Source organism: Macaca fascicularis, chromosome 1 (assembly GCF_037993035.2).
Source record: "Macaca fascicularis isolate 582-1 chromosome 1, T2T-MFA8v1.1".
Taxonomy (NCBI): domain Eukaryota; kingdom Metazoa; phylum Chordata; class Mammalia; order Primates; family Cercopithecidae; genus Macaca; species Macaca fascicularis.
In genome coordinates this window covers 217934585-217953798 of record NC_088375.1, presented here as the reverse complement: position 1 = coordinate 217953798, position 19214 = coordinate 217934585, and the positions used below count along the sequence as shown (strand labels likewise).

At 49.6% G+C, this 19214-nt stretch overlaps 1 long non-coding RNA gene and 1 pseudogene across 1 annotated transcript; both read left to right on the top strand.

The window, feature by feature from the left end:
* The first annotated feature begins 9683 nt into the window (after nt 1-9683).
* LOC135968819 (uncharacterized) lies at nt 9684-15981 on the top strand. The gene is made up of 4 exons (XR_010583785.1): nt 9684-9830; nt 12575-12770; nt 15049-15207; nt 15896-15981. It is a non-coding gene; the product is annotated as an uncharacterized lncRNA (long non-coding RNA).
* On the top strand, nt 13783-14505 carry LOC102133220 (uncharacterized; annotated as a pseudogene).
* Nucleotides 15982-19214: the final 3233 nt, after the last annotated feature.

Below are 19214 nucleotides of genomic sequence, written 5' to 3'. Positions count from 1 at the left end.
AAAAAATGTAAAAGAATTGGCATTGTAGAGTGTGATCTCTGACCACAATGGAATTAAAATAAAAATCAGTAATGGGAAAATTTCCAAATGCTTAAAAACTAAAGAGCACACTTCAAAATAATACATAGGTCAAAGAAGAAGTCTCACGGAAAATAAAAATACAACATATCCAAATTTATGGAACACAGCAAGTGCTGAGAATGAAATCTAAATCACTAAACACTTACATTAGGAAAAAGAAAAAGCTTCAAATTGATACTCTAAGCTCCCACCTTAAGTAATTAGAAAAAGAAGAGTAAAAGAAACCAAAAGCAGCCAGAAGGAAGAAAATAATAAAGATAAGAGCAGAAATCCAAGAAAATAAAAATAGAAAAGCAATAGGAAAATCAATGAAACAAAATCTGGTTCTTTGAAAAGATAAATACAATTGACAAATGCCTACAAGATCAACAAAGAAAAAGAGAAGACACAAATTACCAATCTCAGGAATAAAATGGGAACATCAAGGCAGACCATGCAGACATCAAAACAATAATAATGGAACACTAAAAACAACTTTACAAGCATAAATTTGACAACTTAGATAAAGTGGACTACTTTCTCAAAAAGTACAAACAGACAAAACTCACCCAATGTGAAATAGGTAATTTGAATAGCCATATAGCTATTAAAGAAATTGAACTAGTAATTTTATTTTTTTTTCATGTTTTTCTCTATTTTATTTTTATTTTTTTATTTCCATAGGTTTTTGGGGGAACAGGTGGTGTTTGGTTACATAAAGAAGTTCTTTAGTGGTGGTTAGTGAGATTTCGGTGCACCCGTCACCTTAGCAGTATACATTGTACCCAATTTGTAGTCTTTTATCCCTCACCGCTCTCTCACCCTTTCCCTTAAGTCCCCAAAGTCCATTGTATCATTCTTATGCCTTTGTATCCTCATAGCTCAGCTCCCACTTATGAGTGAGAACATGTAAGTTTGGTTTTCCATTCCTGAGTTACTTCACTTAGAATAACGGTCTCCAATTCCATCCAGGTTGCTGTGAATGCCATTATTTCGTTCCTCTTTATGGCTGAATAGTATTCCATGGTATATATATATACCACAATTTCTTTATCCACTCATTGATTGACGGGCATTCAGGCTGGGTCCATATTTTTGCAATTGTGAATTGTGCTGCTATAAACATGAGTATACAAGTATCTTTTCCTCAGGGAATTAAATCTAAGACCTAAAACCATAAAAATTCCAGAAGATAACATCAGCAAAACCTTTCTAGACATTGGCTTAGGCAAAGACTTCATGACCAAGAACCCAAAAGCAAATGCAACAAAAACAATGATATACAGGTGAGAATTAATTAAACTAAAAAATTTCTGCATAGAAAAAAACAATCAGCAGAGTAAACAGACAATCCACAGAATGGGAGAAAATCTTCACAATCTATACATCCAACAAAGGACTGATATCCAGAATTTACAATAAAAAAATAAACAATCCCATCAAAAAATGGGCAGGAAAAAAACGAACAATCCCATCAGAAAATGGGTTAAGGACATGAATAGACAATTCTCAAAAGAAGATATACAAATGGCCAACAAAGAGGTGGAAAAATTCTCAACATCACTAATGATCAGGGAAATGTAAATCAAAACCACAATGTGATATCACCTTACTCCTGCAAGAATGACCATAATCAAAAAATAAAAAATAAAAATAGATGTTGGTAGAGATGTGGTGAAAAGGGAACACTTTTACACTGCTGGTGGGAATGTAAACTAGTACAACCACTATGGAAAACAGTGTGGAGATTCCTTAAAGAACTGAAAGTAGAATTACCTTTTGATCCAGCAATTCTGATACTGGGTATCTACCCAGAAGAATTAGTAATTTAAAAACTACTGAAAAGAAATCTCCTGGCCCAGATTGTTTCACTAGAGAGTCCTACCAAATGTTTAAAGAATTTACACCAATTCTACACAATTTTTCCAGAAAACAGAAGAGAAGAGGTCATTTCTCAATTTATTTTACCAAACTAGTATTACCCTGACATCAAAAGACGTGAAGCTTAGATTGATGGAACTCCAAGAACCGGACAAATTTACTAATATGGTGGGAGATTTTAACATGTCTCAATAATTGATAAATAAAGCAGGCAAAAAATTAGTAGCCAATAGGAGATCTCATGAACACAAATAAAGCTCCATCCAATCAATGTATAGGTGACCCTGCATGGGCCATTACACATTTTTCTCAAGCACATAAAACACACATGAAATCTGACTTATGTGGGTATTGGCAAAAGCAAGTCTCAACAAAATCGAAATAAAGTGTATCATCCAGACCACATCCTCTGACTCTAATGCAATTAACTTAGAACTCAGCAAGGATAATAAGAAAACCCTATTCATTTGGAAATTTTAAAAATCAGTCATTTAAACAACTCATTGGTCAAAGGAGACATTGCGATGGCAATTCTGAACTGAACAGTAGAAAGGTCACATATGAAAACTCACGGACTCGGCCGGGCGCAGTGGCTCAAGCCTGTAATCCCAGCACTTTGGGAGGCCGAGACGGGCGGATCACGAGGTCAGGAGATCGAGTCCATCCTGGCTAACACGGTGAAACCCCGTCTCTACTAAAAAATACAAAAAAAAAAAACTAGCTGGGCGAGGTGGCGGGCGCCTGTAGTCCCAGCTACTCGGGAGGCTGAGGCAGGAGAATGGCGTAAACCCGGGAGGCGGAGCTTGCAGTGAGCTGAGATCGGGCCACTGCACTCCAGCCTGGGCGACAGAGCGAGACTCCGTCTCACAAAAAAAAAAAAGAAAAAAGAAAAAAAAGAGAAAGAAAAAAGAAAAGAAAACTCACGGACTCAACAAAAATGGTTCTTAGAAAGAAATGTGTCGTCTTGAATGTTTACGATAGGGATGAAGAACGGCAGAAAGTGAATGAACTAAGCGTCAAACTGGAGAATTTAGAAAAATAATGAAGTTAACTCCCTAAAAGGAAAGATCAATGTAAAAGTGGGAATTGGTGAAAAAATAGAACTGGGGATCTCAATGGGCTTGAATGTGTTCTAAGGCCAGGTTTGCCTATGCCTGTCCCATCGCTTATCCCCAGAGAGTTCAGGGAACCCTACAGCCAGGGCTACAACTAGGGGCACGGCCAGCTCTGAACCACGGGCAGAGCCTAGCCCCTGCAGGTCAGGGGTTGAGGTGACAGGATGATCTGGGCGCTCCCTGGAGGAGGCGGGCATCTCCTGAGGCCTTTCTGGAGGCTGCTAATACAGTGGGGAAATCAAGCGTGCACTTTGGAAGCAGACCGACCCAGGCTGGCATCCCAGCTTCCCACGTAGGTGTTGCGTGACCTCAGGCAAAGTGTCTCAACATCTGGAATCTCCTTTTTTTCTTCATAAAGATGCCTGGTCTCACAACCGTTGAGACTTGAATGAGGTAATGTTATGTTCAAGTGCTCTGCTTTGGGCTGGCACACGGTTGGTGGCCCACAAACAGTAAGTTCCACTCCTTCCCCAGTGGGAGCAGCTCAGCTGTCTCAGCAGAGCCCTTTCCCCTGCTTGGGGATCCTGGTGGCTGGTGGGCATGGGGACAGGGAGGAGGGGTGGTACAAACCTCTACAGAGTGCATACATTTTAAGTGTAGAGCTCTGGGCCAGATGCCATGGCCAGGTCCTGGGTTAGCCTCCTCAGGGGATGCCATAGGGATGGATACAGAGCCAGGAGAACAGCCCCACAAAAGGCAGCCACCTAGGCCAGGCACCGTGGCTCACATCTGTAATCCCAGCAATTCGGGAGGCCTAGGCGGGCGGATCACTTGAAGTCAGGAGTTCGAGACCAGCCTGGCTAACACGGTGAAACCCCATATCTACTAAAAATACAAAAAATTAGCCAGGCGTCGTGGTGGGTGCCTGTAATTCCAGCTACTTGGGAGGCTGAGGCACAAGAATTGCTTGAACCTGGGACGTGGAGTTTGCAGTGAGCTGAGATCATGCCACTGCACTCCAGCTTGGGAGGCCTTGGGACTTGGTTGCTGACTAGAACCAGAGACTCCATCTCAAAAAATAAAACAAAACAAAACAAAACAGAACAAAAACAGGGCAGCCCCTCAAGAAACCTGAATACGGAAGACCTTTCCGACATCCTGACCTGTCCCCACAAGGACAGCTGGAGGGGAAGTGCTCCTCCACATGGCTCCAGGGGTGCAGAGAGCCCTGGCTAGGGATTGGAAGCCAGTGTTGGTGACCTTGGGCAGGTTGCCACCCTTCTCTGCTCCTCACCATTCCTGTCTGTAAAAGGCAGGGGTTGAACCAAGTCATCCCCCAGGTCCCTTCTGGCTCTGGCCTTTGGGGATTCCCAGCCCCCTCCCAGCCTTGACTTTCAGAGAAGCTATGGGCTGGCCAGGGCTGCCCCTTGGCGAGTGTTTCCCTTGGCTCATGCAGAAGCTGTGCCCCAGGCTCCCTAGTCCGGACCAATAAGCCAGGCTCATAAACGCCTGGTGGGTCAGCCAGTCTCCTTCACATAAAAGTCATTTTCCAAACAGGATTGAGAAAGGCCAGCTCCGGACAGGCCATCTCAGGGGCACTGGGGCAGAGAGTGCCCGGCTGGCTGAGCCTTCCCGGGCCAGTTCCCTCTGTCATCTGCCTGTTGTTGGTGCCTCCCTTCCTCCCCCTTGCCCTCTGGAGATAAACCAGGGCACCAGTCCTGCCTCCTGTGTGGCCTTGGTCCTGTCACGTCTCCTTCCGGGCCTCAGTTTCCCTATCTGTCAAACAGGGAGGCCCATCCCTGGCTGGCCTCACTCCTGGACTGTGAAGAGGCCTAAGGGAGGCAGTGTGTGACAGTGCGTTGCCAGGAGTGAGCAGCGTGCTGGTAGGGAAGCAGCGTGTGACAGTGCGTTGCCAGGAGTGAGCAGTGTGCTGGTGAAGAGTGGCTCTTGGCCCCTGGGTGACCCTCCCCATACCCCCCAGCCCGGACCTCTCGTCTCAGCTCTGGCCTCCCACCCTGGCCAAGAACCACATGCCCAGAGGGAGCTCTGTGCACATGGGCAGAAGAGGCCTTGTGACTTGGTTGCTGGCTGCATCTGCTGGTTGTGCTGCCTCCCCCATCAGACAAGGAATCAGAGCAGAGGGTTCCTGAGGACCAGAGCTGCGTCTCATCCATCAGACCAGGACCCCTGAGGACAGCAGCAGCTTCGTCTCCACCCTCAGAAAGAGGTAGGTCTTGAAGGCAGCAGTGGGTCCTTTCCACCTGCGGGAAGAGCGTCCTGAGGCCTCCTCCATCAAAAGACTCCAGGGCAGGGCTGTGTCTTCCCCATTAGATTAGAAGGTTCTCAAAAGAGAGAGGGGGCATTGCCTATCCCTTAACTCTTATATGACGGGAGCTGTGTTTCCCCTATCAGACTAGATGATCTGTGTGTTCAAGGGCTATGCCTCCCCATCAGATTGGAAGCTTCCAAGCGCAGGGGCTGTTCCTCCCTCATTAGCGAGGAGGCTCCTGAAGGACAGGCATTTTCTCTCCATGCTGTCTGGGGTCTCACTGAGCATGACCTGAGCCTCCTCGTCAGACTGTGGGCCGCACTGTCTTCCTTCAGAGCCAGCACCTGGGAGGCCTGTGCTGGGTGTCTGGGAGAAAGGAGGATGCACATGGACTGAGGGGAAGTGGGGCAGGAAGCGTGTATTAAGGCAGAAAGGTGGCTCAGAACCAGGTGTCCACCCTGCCAGGCTGTGCTGGCACCTCGTGCTCCCAGGGCAGAGGGCCAGGGGCAGGCTGGGTGATTCACACCTAGGTTGGAGCTGGTTGCTTCTCAGACTCAGCCCAACCCTGGCTGGACTCACTATGGGTTACTTGGGGGGATCCTTGTGAGGACATGGAGGCTGGGGGCACTGGGATGCTGTAGAGGAGAAGGCAGGGGAGGGGCCTTAGGAGATGTAGACCTCACCTGGTCTCACTGAGTCAGAACTGGACAGGCCCCTGAGCATCAGCTGCCCAATCCCCTCCTTGGAGAGGAGGCAGAAGGTTGCACAGCCGGTCTCCAGGGTCTTAGGACAGGGACCTAGGGATCCTGACTCCTGGCCCAGTACTCCTTCCAAGCTGGTGACACAGCTTGTGTTGTTAGAGAGGCCCCTGCCATATGAGTGGGGAAGAGAGAACCCCCACTTCCACCTAATTGTTAGCACTGAGTCCAGCTAACCCAGGTGACAGGGCAGGGGTCTTTCTGGGAGCCTTCCTAACCACCCCCATCCTTTTATCTGGCATCATTCCTCCTCCTTCCCTTTTATTACTCTCCTCTAGCTTTGCAAGCCCATTCCTCTGAAAGTCTTTTGTAAAGGGTCGCTTTACATAAGACTTTTCAAAACTGACCCCCCAGTAAAGACACAAGTAGATCCATGCAACCAGAGGTTGCAGCTGCACAGGCTGGCTGTGAGCAGATAATCTCCTTGGAGTTTCCTGCTTAATATCTGTGCGTGTGTGAACTGAGTTCCACTCCACAATACAGGGCTGCTGCGAGTGGTTGGACAGGTTGTTCACTGCATACAGAGGAGGAGTCGGGGCTGACTTCCCGTCCGAGCGCCTCTTGCCAAGCTTTGTGCCTGATGTGGGACTCATCTATCCCAAAGAAGGGGCATGCTTTTTCTTACTTTGCACAAAGATGCCTTAAGGGCCAGCGGAGGCCCCGCCATGACACGGCCAGATTTGTCCTAACATTTTCAAATACTCTTTTTCTCTCAAATTGTTGGGTAAATTGATGCTGCTGCAGGGAGCTGGGCCATGTTTCTCAGGGGGCTTCGTGGATATAGATCACAGCTTGAGAAGCTCAAATTGACCCCAGATCACAACCTCCTGCGTGGTGAATGAAAACGATGGGTTGGCTTTATCTGTAAATTAAAATTTGGGCTTTTAAATATCTTGTAGCAGGCCAGGCATGGTGGCTCATGCCTGTAATCACAGCACTTTGGGAGGCTGAAGTAGGTAATTAACTTGAGCTCATGAGTTTAAGACCAGCCTGGACAACATAGAGAAATCCTGTCTCTACTAAAAATACAAAAATTAGCCAGGTGTGGTGGTGCATGCCTGTAGTCCTAGCTACTTGGGAAGCTGAGGTTGGGAGGATGGCTTGAGCCTGGGAGGTGGAGGTTGCAATGAGCTGAGATCGTGCCACTGCACTCCAGCATGGGCAATAGAGCCAGACCTTGTCTCATAAATAAAATAAAATAAAAATCTTGTAGTGAATGTTGTTTCTGGAATGCTTTTGACTCTAATCCTATCAGCTGTACATGTGGTTACTTAATGAAACCTTTTCTGGTTTCTATCCTGGTTTGGGCGTGTTTTCACTATATGGAAAAAAATGTTTAATTGCTTATAGAAGTTCCCATACATAAAGTACGTACATTTTAAGTATATGGCTCAATATATGTTTACGTATAATTACAGCAGTGTAATCACCACTCCGATCAAGATACAGAACATTTCCAACACCCCAGAAGCCTTCTTCATGCCTGCTGCTAGTCAATGCTGCCTCCTCTAAATGTAATTACTTTTCTGACCTCCATCACCATAGGTTAGTTTTGCCTGTTCTTGAACTTCATATAAATGGAAACACGCAGTATTTAGTCTTTTGTATCTGGATTCTCTTGCACATCAATATGTCTGTGAGGTTTATTCCAGTTGTTGCATGGAACTGTAGTATGTTCTTTTTCATTGTTGTATAGTATTTCATTCAATGAAGGTACTATAATGAATGTATCCCTCTTTCTATTGATGGACATTTGGGTTATTTCCAATTTGTGGTTATTGAAAGTAAAGTTGCTATGAATGTCCTTATACATATCTTTTGGTGGGAAATGATCTCATTCTTCTACGGTGTCGAGGAGTGGAATTGCTGGATAATAGGTGTGTTAGTCCGTTTTCACATTGCTATAAAGAACTACTTGAGACTGGGTAATTTATAAAGGAAAGAGGTTTAATTGACTCACAGCTCTGCATGGCTGTGGAGGCCTCAAGAAACTTGTAATCATGGTGGAAGAGGAAGTAAGCACCTTCTTCACAAGTCAGCAGGAAAGAGACAGAGAGAGTACAGGGGAAACTGCCACTTTTTTTTTTTTTTTTTTTTTTTTTTTTTTTTTGAGACGGAGTCTCGCTCTGTCGCCCAGGCTGGAGTGCAGTGGCGCGATCTCGGCTCACTGCAAGCTCCGCCTCCCGGGTTCACGCCATTCTCCTGCCTCAGCCTCCCGAGTAGCTGGGACTACAGGCGCCCACAACCGCGCCCGGCTAATTTTTTGTATTTTTAGTAGAGACGGGGTTTCACCGTGGTCTTGATCTCCTGACCTTGTGATCCGCCCGCCTCGGCCTCCCAAAGTGCTGGGATTACAGGCGTGAGCCACCGCGCCCGGCGAAACTGCCACTTTTAAACCATCAGATCTTGTGAGAACTCCCTCACTATCATGAGAAGACTACGGGGGAAACTACCCCCATGCTCCAATCACCTCCCACCAGATTCTTCCCTTGACACATGGGGATCATAATTTGATATGAGATTTGGGCGGGGACACCTATCACAGGGAAAATATGTGTTGTGCTCCAACTCTAACAGATACTGCCAACAGTTTTCCAATGTGATCCTACCAATTTCCTTTCTCACAGGGAGTGTCTGAGAGTTCTGTTTTTTCCACATCCACATTGCCAACACTTGGTATTGTGAGACTTTTTAACTTTGGCCATCCTGGTGGTAGTGTGGTAGAGTCTCCTTTTTGTTTTCCTTTGCATTTCCCTGGTGACTAAAGAAGTCAAGCATCTTTTTTTTTTTTTTTTTGAGACGGAGTCTCGCTCTGTCGCCCAGGCTGGAGTGCAGTGGCACGATCTCGGCTCACTGCAAGCTCCGCCTCCCAGGTTCACGCCATTCTCCTGCCTCAGCCTCCCGAGTAGCTGGGACTACAGGCGCCCACAACCGCGCCCGGCTAATTTTTTTTTGTATTTTTAGTAGAGACGGGGTTTCACCGTGGTCTCGATCTCCTAACCTTGTGATCCGCCCGCCTCGGCCTCCCAAAGTGCTGGGATTACAGGCGTGAGCCACCGCGCCCGGCAAGAAGTCAAGCATCTTTTCCTATGTTTATTGGCCTCTTGGTTTCTTTTACTGTTTTTTTTTTTTTTTTTTTGAGACGGAGTCTCACTCTGTCGCCCAGGCTGGAGTGCAGTGGCGCAATCTTGACTCACTGCAACCTCCACCTCCTAGGTACAAGCCATTCTCCTAGCTCAGCCTCCTGAGTAGCTGGGACTATAGGTGTGCACCACCACATCTGGCTAATTTTTGTATTTTTAGTAGAGACGGGGTTTTGCCATGTTGGCCAGGCTAGTCTTGAGCTCCTGACTTCAGGTGATCCACCCACCTTGGCCTCCCAAAGTGCTGAGATTACAGATGTGAACCACCATGCCTGGCGAATTTTTTTTGCTCATTAAAAATTCAGGAGGTTTGCCTTTTTCATATTTATTTGTAGCTGTTCTTATAAATTCTGGAGGTGAGCTCTTTGTCAGATATAAGGATTGTGAGTTACCTCCTCTATTAGCAAATTTAACTTGCTTATTCATCAGCTCATTCCAAGAGCACCAATAATGAATGGGCCAGGCCCTGTGCTGGGTGCTGGGTTATCAGAAAGAGTATGATGTGGCCCTCGTTCTTGAAGACAGCTCGACCGTGGTGGAGGAGATAGGCATTTAGAATCAGCAAGAAATAAAGGTGGCTATTAAGGGGTCAACTCCCCTCACCAAAGTAACTTTCGATTTACTTACAAAAGTTTTCTTAAGATTTCTTCAGAACCCAGGTAAAGTGAAAAGCAGGGTTTCCCTATGCTTATTTTCTGGGCTGGGTTTTTAAATCCCTTGTAGTGAGTGCTGCTTTTAGAAGATTCCTTGACTCCATCAGCTGAATGCGTGCTCATCTGCTGATCCCTCCCTTGGTTTCCACCCTGTTTTGGGGAATGTCAGGCTGGACTCACCAGGATGTGGTCAAATTCTTGGCCCTGGAATCCAGTTCCTGGTGCTCAGTGCGGGTAAGTCAGATCCAGCCAGGAGGGCAGATGCTTTGGTGGGGAGTGGGGGTGGGACCAGGCTGGTGAATGCTCTGGAAAGCTGGGTCCAGTTTAGAAATCTTCACCTCTCCTGGGAAAACTTGCCATGTCAGGCACAGCCAGACTTCCCCTCCCACTCCTCAGGCTGCCAGCCCTGATGGGGACTCAAGGGGGGCTGTGAGTGGCATGGGGACAGAGGCCAACACATTGGAGTGAAGGGGCCACACTGAGGCCACAGGGGGTGGGCATGCATGAAAGCCGGGCCCAGGACATGAAAGAAGCCCACGGCCAATCAGTGCGTGAATGATGGGGGGCACCTTGGCAGGCTCGGGGGCATCGTGTCCTAGAGTCTGAGAACAGGCACAAAACGGCAGTGCACAGGGCACTGGGCGGGGCACAAGCCCTGCATTCTAGCCTAGGCCCTGTTCCTAGCTCACCTGGTACCACCCAGCTTCCTTCTCAGTTCTCTGCTCTAGTGGTCCATGTGTCATTAAGGGCCCAACAGCTCTGACATTGTCTGTAGCTTATCTAGGAAGGAGGTACTGTGAACACCTGGGAGCAGGTAGGGGGTGGGGCTGGCCCAGAGTGACAACAGGGAAACAAGGGGTGTGCTGGACACAGAGGCCTGACACCCAGTCCCTTCTTCACCCTGCTGCTCCACTGTCACCTCCCAGGAAGGCTCCCGACCACAGCTGGACCTAGAGCCCATGGTCCTGGGGGGGGCCTCTATGTTCATCATCTGAGACACCAAAATAGATGCCCCTTTATCAACTAAGATGGACCCCAAGGTTAAGGAAATAAAAGTTACCTACAGGCAGAAGGTTCAAGGCCTGGTTGGCATGGCAACTCCCTAAATTCCTACCACTGCAAGAATAACCACACCTGGCCGGGCGTGATGGCTCATGCCTGTAATCCTAGCACTTTGTGAGACTAAGGCGGGCGGATCACTTGCAGTCAGGAGTTCGAGACAAGCCCGTCTTTACCGAAAATACAAAAATTAGCTGGGTGGTGGTGGTGCACGCCTGTCATCCCAGCTGCTCAGGAGGCTGAGGCAGGAGAATTGCTTGAACCTGGGAGGTGGAGTTTGCAGTGAGCCAAGATTGCGCCACTGCACTCCAGCCTGGGTAACAGAGTGAGTGAGACTCCATCTCAAAAATAACCACACCCTTGCTAAACTCCCAATAATAAGAGCTGTCAGGCAAATCGTCTCATCCTTCCTGACTTGGATTTACAACCCAGACCACTATAGCTCTGACCAGAGGGAGGAACTGCCTTACAAACATTTTCTTCTTCTTCTTCTTCTTCTTCTTCTTCTTCTTCTTCTTCTTCTTCTTCTTCTTCTTCTTATTCTTATTCTTATTCTTCTTCTTTCTTTCTTCTTCCTCTTCCTCTTCCTCTCTTCCTCTTCTGCTTCTTTGTCATCGTCGTCGTCTTCGTCTTCATCTTCTTCTTCTTTGTCGTCATCGTCGTCTTCATCTTCATCTTCTTTCTTCGTCTTCGTTCGTCTTCTTCTTCTTCCTCTTCTTTTTCTTCTTCCTCTTCTCCTCCTCCTTTGTCTTCCTCTTCTTCTTCTTCCTTTTTTTTTTTTTTTTGGAGACAGGGTCTCACTCTGTTGCCCAAGCTGCTGTTCAGTGGCATGAACACGGCTCACTGCATCCTCGACCTTCCAGGCTCATATGATCCTTACACCTCAGCCTCCCAAGTAGCTGGGATTATAGGCATGCACCACCTTGCCTGGGTAATTTTCTTTTATTTTTTGTAGAGATGGGGTTTCGCCATGTTGCTCAGGCTGGTCTCAAACTCCAAGCAATCCACCCGCCTTGGTCTCCCAAAGTGCTGGGATTAGAGGCATGAGCCATTGCACCTAGCCTCAAACATCCTCTTCTGATACGCAACTGCAGTCCTTAAGCCATTTCAGCAGCTTATAGAGTCCGCAAACAAAATGTCTTTGTGTCCTACACCTTTTGCTGTAAAGAACCAAATTCCACCTCATTTTAGTACTAGAACCCTAGCCCAAAGTGAACGTGGGGTGTGCTTGTGTGCATACGCTCCCCTCCCTTCATAAATATAGATAGCCTTTTCCCCAAACCTGCTGAATATGTATGACTCTATTGCGTGATACGGGCTCCGAGAGGCACAAAACCCAACCTGCCCTTTTCCTCTTCCGAGAGAGAGCACCTCCGGAGCACGCCAGAGACCGTCTCTTCCTGGTGTGCAAATTCATACCACCGGTAAAGCTCCTTTCTGCTATTTAGCCATCTTGGTGGTTTTTTGGGCATCATGCTTGTCTGGGAAGAGCTGTCTTGTAATCTCTGCGTCTGCATCAGACTCTGCCAGACGCTGCCAGCCCCAGATTGGGAGCTCTGAGAGGACATGAGGCTGCATCCCACGCCAGGAGCAGCATGCCAGGTTGGGGACACGTGAGGGTGTGTGGTGCAGCCCTGAGCAGCCTCAGGCAGACTCCCTGCATTCTTGTTCCCAACCCCCTCCCTCCATGGGTCAGGAGGCTGGGGCAAGAGGCCAGGCAGATCACAGCGTCCATGCCTAGATGCTCCCTGACCCCCGGGAGCCAGAAGTGCCGTCTCCTGAAGGCTCTGGAAACCTGGGATCAGCCTACGAGGCACCAGGGCCACCTTGGAGGGTGGAAATGAGGACCCCAGGCCCCAGAGGACATGCAGGCAAGGTGAAGTTCAGGAGAGGTTGGAGCCTAAGGACCCTCAGAGGCCATCACGCTACCCCCTCCACCCAAATGATGCAGACAGGAAAACCACCGCCTAGACTGGACCACCATGGCCCAAGAGGATCTCTGACTTGTCTTGCCCCCAGCCAGGAAGGGTCCCCCTCTTCCCAGCCTGCTGTATGCCAGGACACAGGGCATATACGTGGAGGAGGAAGGGCTGCAGGGCGAGGCGGCCCACACTTTGGCTCAGGACAGGGATGGGACCAGGACACACAGGAAAACAGTCTGGGGTCCTGGTAATGGCAGGAGCATGAGCTAGGGTCGGGCGACTGGCCTGGATGACCTGTGGGACTCTCTTCCTCTCTTAGCCACGCTTTGCTCACCTGTCCCTTCCTTGTGGGATGCAAGAGGCCACGGCGAGCGAAGGTGTGTGCCAAGAGCTGCCACTCAATGTGAGTCAGCGTGCTGACCCTCCCTCCCTTTCTCCAGGGGGCCTAGGTCTTTGGGGGGAGCCTGAGGACACGCTTCGCTGATGTCACTGTGGGGGGTGTACAAATGGCCACCCTGCTGCTTGTCGGTTCTACACGGGTGTCCAGGCTGGAGAGCAGGGTGTGGGGAGATGGAGATGCCACTGACAGGGGCCTGGTTCCTAGAAGAGAGGGCGAGTTTGGGTGGTCCCAGAGGCGCCTTCCCAGAAAAGAGAGTGGGAGGCAGGAGGTGGGCATGGAGAATGCGGAGGGGGCGTTGACAGTTTCTAGAGTGTTGGCCACCGCCCGTCTGATAAGACCTGGAGCCTCATTACCAAAGACTTAATGAGATTCGCTTTGTTTTCTTAGGAGCCAGGCAAGGTACCAGGGGAACCGGCTTCCAGCCCCAGGCTCTGCAGCTGGCTGCTGTGTGACCCAGAGCCAGGCACCACCCCCCTCTGGGTCTCAGTCTCCTTATCCATGACCCTCTTGCCTGCACCCTAACATTCGGTGTTATTGACTGAGTTACCTGATGGCTCCCCACCTCAGTTTCTTCATCTGCACATGAGGGATAAGTACAACCATCCACCTGGGAGGTGTCAAGGGGGCGTGGCCCCAGCGCCCAGCCCACGCACAAGTTCAGTGATCATTACTTGTCTCCCCCGGCCCTGCCTGAGTGCCGGGAACAGCAGGCTTGGGAAAGGGGAGCCCCCAGGGAAGCGGAAAGTGGAGAGGGAGCACATGGGCTCTGGGGCCCCAGGGTTCCTGGGCTCTGTTCTGCCTGCCTGGGAGCTGTCTCTTGCTCTCCCTCGCAGGGTCTCTGTCTTTCTTTGTTCTGTTCCTCCCTCTGTCCTTCAGTTTGTCCCTCTCCATCTCAGTCTCTGGTTCTCTCAGTCTCTCTTTGCACCTCACTGTCTCTGCCTTTCTCTTCATCTCTCTTCCTTCGCCGGGTTCTCTCTCTCTCTCTTTTGTCCCTGTTTTGGGCTTTCTCTGTCTCTGTCTCTCTATTTTCAGTCTGCTTCTTTCTGTTTCCGTTCATTTCTCTGTATGTCTTTGTCCCCTGCACTCCCGTTCTCCTCCCATGCTGTCCTCTCCAGGGGCCCCTCTGGCTTCACTGAGCCACAGGCCCAGACTGGGGTGCGAAGAAGCAGGAACTCTCCTGTCAGATGACGCTGAGTGCCCCAGTCAGGGCAATGGGGGCCAGACTAAGAGCTCTGCTGAGCAGCAGCTGAATCCTTTTCCCAGGGAACGTGGGGGCTACTGGCCAGCTGTGGGATGGGCGGCTGAGAGCTCTCATACCACTGCAAATCTAGATGTTTTTCACTGACATCAGCTTCCTGGTCCCCTGAGCCAAAGGCCTAGCAGGTCCCTTTCCGTGTCCTTTTGGAATGTGCAGTCCTACTTACCAGAGTGACAAGGGGAATAGAGTTGAAACAGGTAATTTCCCACCCCAGGAGCCTGTGGGGGCTGCTTAGAGAACAGCACATTCCCTGGGAGCCAGAGCCATCTGGGAGGGCTTCCTGGAGGAGGTAGATCACGAGGGATCAGGATGGGGACTAATATGTACTGAGTGCCTGGTGGTGCTTTATAAATATCAGCAGATTAGGAGATAAGCACAGCCACCTCCCTGGGAGGTGTCAAGGGGCATGTATTGTAAAGGCCCAGAGTGGTGAAGCGTCTACCATGGTCACCCAGATGGTGAGTGGTAGCCTTGGGTGGGGCCTGCCACTGTCCCCATGCTCTGTCCACTACTGGTGTGGCTTGCCCCACTTGTAACCATTGTTTCTTCCCCTCCACCCCCGGTGCCACTTCCTCTCTCCCTGGTTGTAGGGGAAAGAACATGGGCTGTGTGGCCTTGGGCCAATTGCTTGCCCTCTCTGGGCCTTCTTATTAGTGACAAACAGACTGGTGACTTTCTGAGAGGATCTATGCAACCTCAGGCTGCTGCACCAGGGTTACAGGGCCTTCTGGAGGGGAAGAGATGAGCAGGTAGGCTTTGACACCTGCCTGCTTTGTCCTGAGTGTCTACTATATCATCTGCGTTAAACGCAAAGCCCCTGGGACTTGTGAGTTATCTCTAGCTTTCTCCTGTCCTGACTTTCTGGGAGTGTGTGTACCCCCATTCCCTCACCCCAGCCATCAGGGCCCTTTCTCAGATGGGCCTCTTTCCTAGCTCTGGGCTAGACCCCAACCCGGGCCCTTTCCAAGGCCGGCAGGAACTGGAAGGTCTGCACTCGTGCCCTGGGAGGCTCCAGGCTCTAAGGGGTGATGGAGTTGGGTGGCCAGTGCTCAGAGGACCTTAATGGTGTGGGGACAGCTGGAAACTGGGGGTCTCTTGAACCCTGTTGCCACCAGGCCTCTGTCCAGGAGGGCTGCTGGGGGCCAAGGGACCAGACACCAGACAATGACATCTTTGGCAGGGCTGAAGCTGGGGGTGTGTGACACAATGGGAGGGGCTGGGGCTGGCAGTCCCTGCAGCCTGTAAGCACCAGCAACCCATGAAGGGACACAGGCACCCTCTGGCCTCATCCTCCTCGGAGCCAGTTGGATGTAGCAACTAAAATACAAGCTCGGAAGTTCCATGGACTGGGGTTGCTTCTCTGCTTCCATCCTAATTAGCAAGAGACCTTGGCCACATTGCTTAAACTCTGACACTAGATTTTCCCCCTTTGCAAAGCAGGGACAATAGCAGTGCTCCCCTCCCAGGTCTGTTGCAAGGATTAAGGATGATGTCTGCAAAGTGCTTAGTCAGAGCTGGCATACCATAAGTGCTCAATAAATGCTGGCTCCCATTATTAGTATCCCTTCCCTCCCTTTATCATGGTGGAATAACCAACTCCCTGCTAACAATATGTTCACATTTCCACACTCCCCATCAACCACGCTCACCTATAAAGCAGACTGCGACCAGCTCCTCTTCATCTGTTCATTACCTGGCCCATGCTAGGGGCCCAAGAAATGTCTGCTGAATAAACGAGTGATTTTGGGAAAGATGCTGGGCCCTTCTGTCGCATGAAGGTCTTGTGAGACAGTGTCTCGCCAGCAACCTGGATCGTGAGAACCACAGCAGATGGGCCGGATCTAGATGGAGAGTCTCCATTAGGCAGAGCTGCCCCTGTGAAAGAAAAAGAAGAGTTTTTCGAGAAAGCTTGGCAAGGGGCCCAAGAATTCAAGTTTCTAACTCTGGTTTTCTGTCTTTTACCTCGGTTTGCCTCTCCCTGGCTGTGTGGTTTATGGCAAGTCACTCTCTGCCTCTGTCTCCACATGTTCAAGGAGGCAGCCGGTCCAAGGGGCCTTCACCGAAGGGGCTGCCGATATGTGAGTCCTGCACTGGGGATACCCTACAGAGGTGTTGTCCCCCACCCCCTTTCCAGGTATGAGTGTCCCCCAGCTCTTAGTGAATCAGTAGAAGGTGCTGGACCTGTGCTGATTCTCACGGTGGGACCTCAACTCTAGCCCCAGGTTGGCTGACTTTTAGATGACTTTGGGTCGCTGCTCTGTCAGCTGTAAGGAAGAGCCAATATCCGGGAGGGAAACCACACGTTCCCTGGCACTATTCAAACAAAGGTTTGGTTAAAACAAAGAATTCTCGGGCCGGGCGCGGTGGCTCAAGCCTGTAATCCCAGCACTTTGGGAGGCCGAGACGGGTGGATCACAAGGTCAGGAGATCGAGACCATCCTGGCTAACACAGTGAAACCCCATCTCTACTAAAAAATACAAAAAACGGCTGGGCGCGGTGGCTCAAGCCTGTAATCCCAGCACTTTGGGAGGCCGAGACGGGCGGATCACGAGGTCAGGAGATCGAGCCCATCCTGGCTAACACGGTGAAACCCCGTCTCTACTAAAAAGTACAAAAAACTAGCCGGGCGAGGTGGTGGGGGCCTGTAGTCCCAGCTACTCGGGAGGCTGAGGCAGGAGAATGGCGTGAACCCAGGAGGCAGAGCTTGCAGTGAGCTGAGATCCGGCCACTGCACTCCAGCCTGGGCGACAGAGCGAGACTCCGTCTCAAAAAAAAAAAATAAAAATAAAAAAAATACAAAATACAAAAAACTAGCCGGGCAAGCTGGCGGGCGCCTGTGGTCCCAGCTACTCGGGAGGCTGAGGCAGGAGAATGGCATGAACCCGGGAGGCGGAGCTTGCAGTGAGCTGAGATCAGGCCACTGCACTCCAGCCTGGGCGACAGAGCGAGACTCCGTCTCAAAACAAAACAAAACAAAACAAAACAAAAACAAAAAAAAAAACAGAATTCTCATGGAGAAGAGTCTGAAGGACCCAAAACACATATTTCTTTCTTTTTTTTTTGAGACGGAGTCTCGCTCTGTTGCCCAGGATGGAGTGCAGTGGCACCATCTCGGCTCACTGCAAGCTCTATCTCCCCAGTTCATGCCATTCTCCTGCCTCAGCCTCCCAAGTAGCTGGGACTACAGGTGCCCGCCACCACACCTGGCTAATTTTTTGTATTTTTAGTAGAGACGGGGTTTCACCATGTTAGCCAGGATAGTCTCGATCTCCGGACCTCGTGATCCGCCCACCTCGGCCTCCCAAAGTGCTCACAGGCGTGAGCCACCGTGCCCGGCCCAAAACTCATATTTCTATAGACATCCCATCCCAAAATAAACCCATGGATCAAGCCAGACCCGAATATAAGGATGCTGTGAACCAGATGGTTCAATATTCCACACTTTCCCCATCCATTAAACCCCACCCAAGGTGGGAAGGGATGGATTTCTCTCAGTTCTCAGGGCCTAGAAGAGCAGGGCTTTTCCCCCTCAACTGGTTGAGTTTTACTTTGTGAACACCATGATTCCTAAAACCAGTTATATTTTCTTTTTCTCCTGGGCCACCAGGGAACTCACGGTGAAATCTACCAACCGGACAGGATGTCCAGACCTGTCTTTTTCTTTCTTTCCTCATTATTTGACTTAATTTCCTCACTTGAAAAACAAAAAACAAAAAACAAAAAAACTCACCTTATTCAGGGTATACTTTATGGGCAGTCTTAATTTTTTTTTATTAGGATGTGGGATGTAAATCTATAAAAGAAGTGGAAATGCTGAGTCTTCCTGTGGAGTGGGTGCTGGAGGGGAAAAGGTGGAGTTAGGGGAGGGAAGGGGAGGGCAGGAAGGTTGGTGATGGGCAGAGATTCACGAAGACTCCCAGATCAGGGAGCAATCCCCCAGTGGGGGCAGCAGGAATGCCCAGAGGAATTTTGATCGGGACAAAGGTTGGGCACTGAGTGAAAAGAGGTCCCTCAGAGGCTGGTCTCAGGGGCCTTGAATGCCACACAAAGTGTCTATGTCTTGAGCATCAAGCATATGCCAGGCACCTTTTACATATGTTATTTCTTACTTCTAAATTATTCCAGATTTTAAGCCAGGCGCAGTGGCTCACACCTGTAATCTCAGCACTTTGGGAGGCTGAGGCAGGCGGATCACCTGAGGTCAGGAGTTCCAGACCAGCCTGGCTAACACAGCGAAACCCTGTCTCTACTAAAAATACAAAAATTACCTGGGTGTGGTGGCACATGCTTGTCATCCTAGCTACATGGAAGGCTGAGGCAGGAGGATTGCTTGAATCTGAGTGGCAGAAGTTGCAGTGAGGCGAGATTGTGCCACTGTACTCCAGCCTGGACTACAAAGTGAGACTCCATCTCAAAATAATAAATAAATAAATAAATTAAGTAATTAATTCAAATTTTACCATTTAGGAGACTGAGCCTTGGAGACGTTAAATCACTTGCCCAGAGCCCTGAAATTGGAGAAACAGCTGGGCCCAGATTGGAACCCTAGATGGTAGGGCCCCTTAGTCCTTCTCTATCTTGGGGGGATCCAGGGAAGGCTTTTCAGCAGGGGAATGATGCAATCGGATACACGTGTCAGAGGGAACATGACTGCTTGCGGCAAGGAATGCAGTAAGCCTGGGGCCAGGGAGACCAGGAGCTGCTGAGGTCTCAGCTGAGAGATAGTGACTGGAACCAGGATGGTGATGGTGGAGG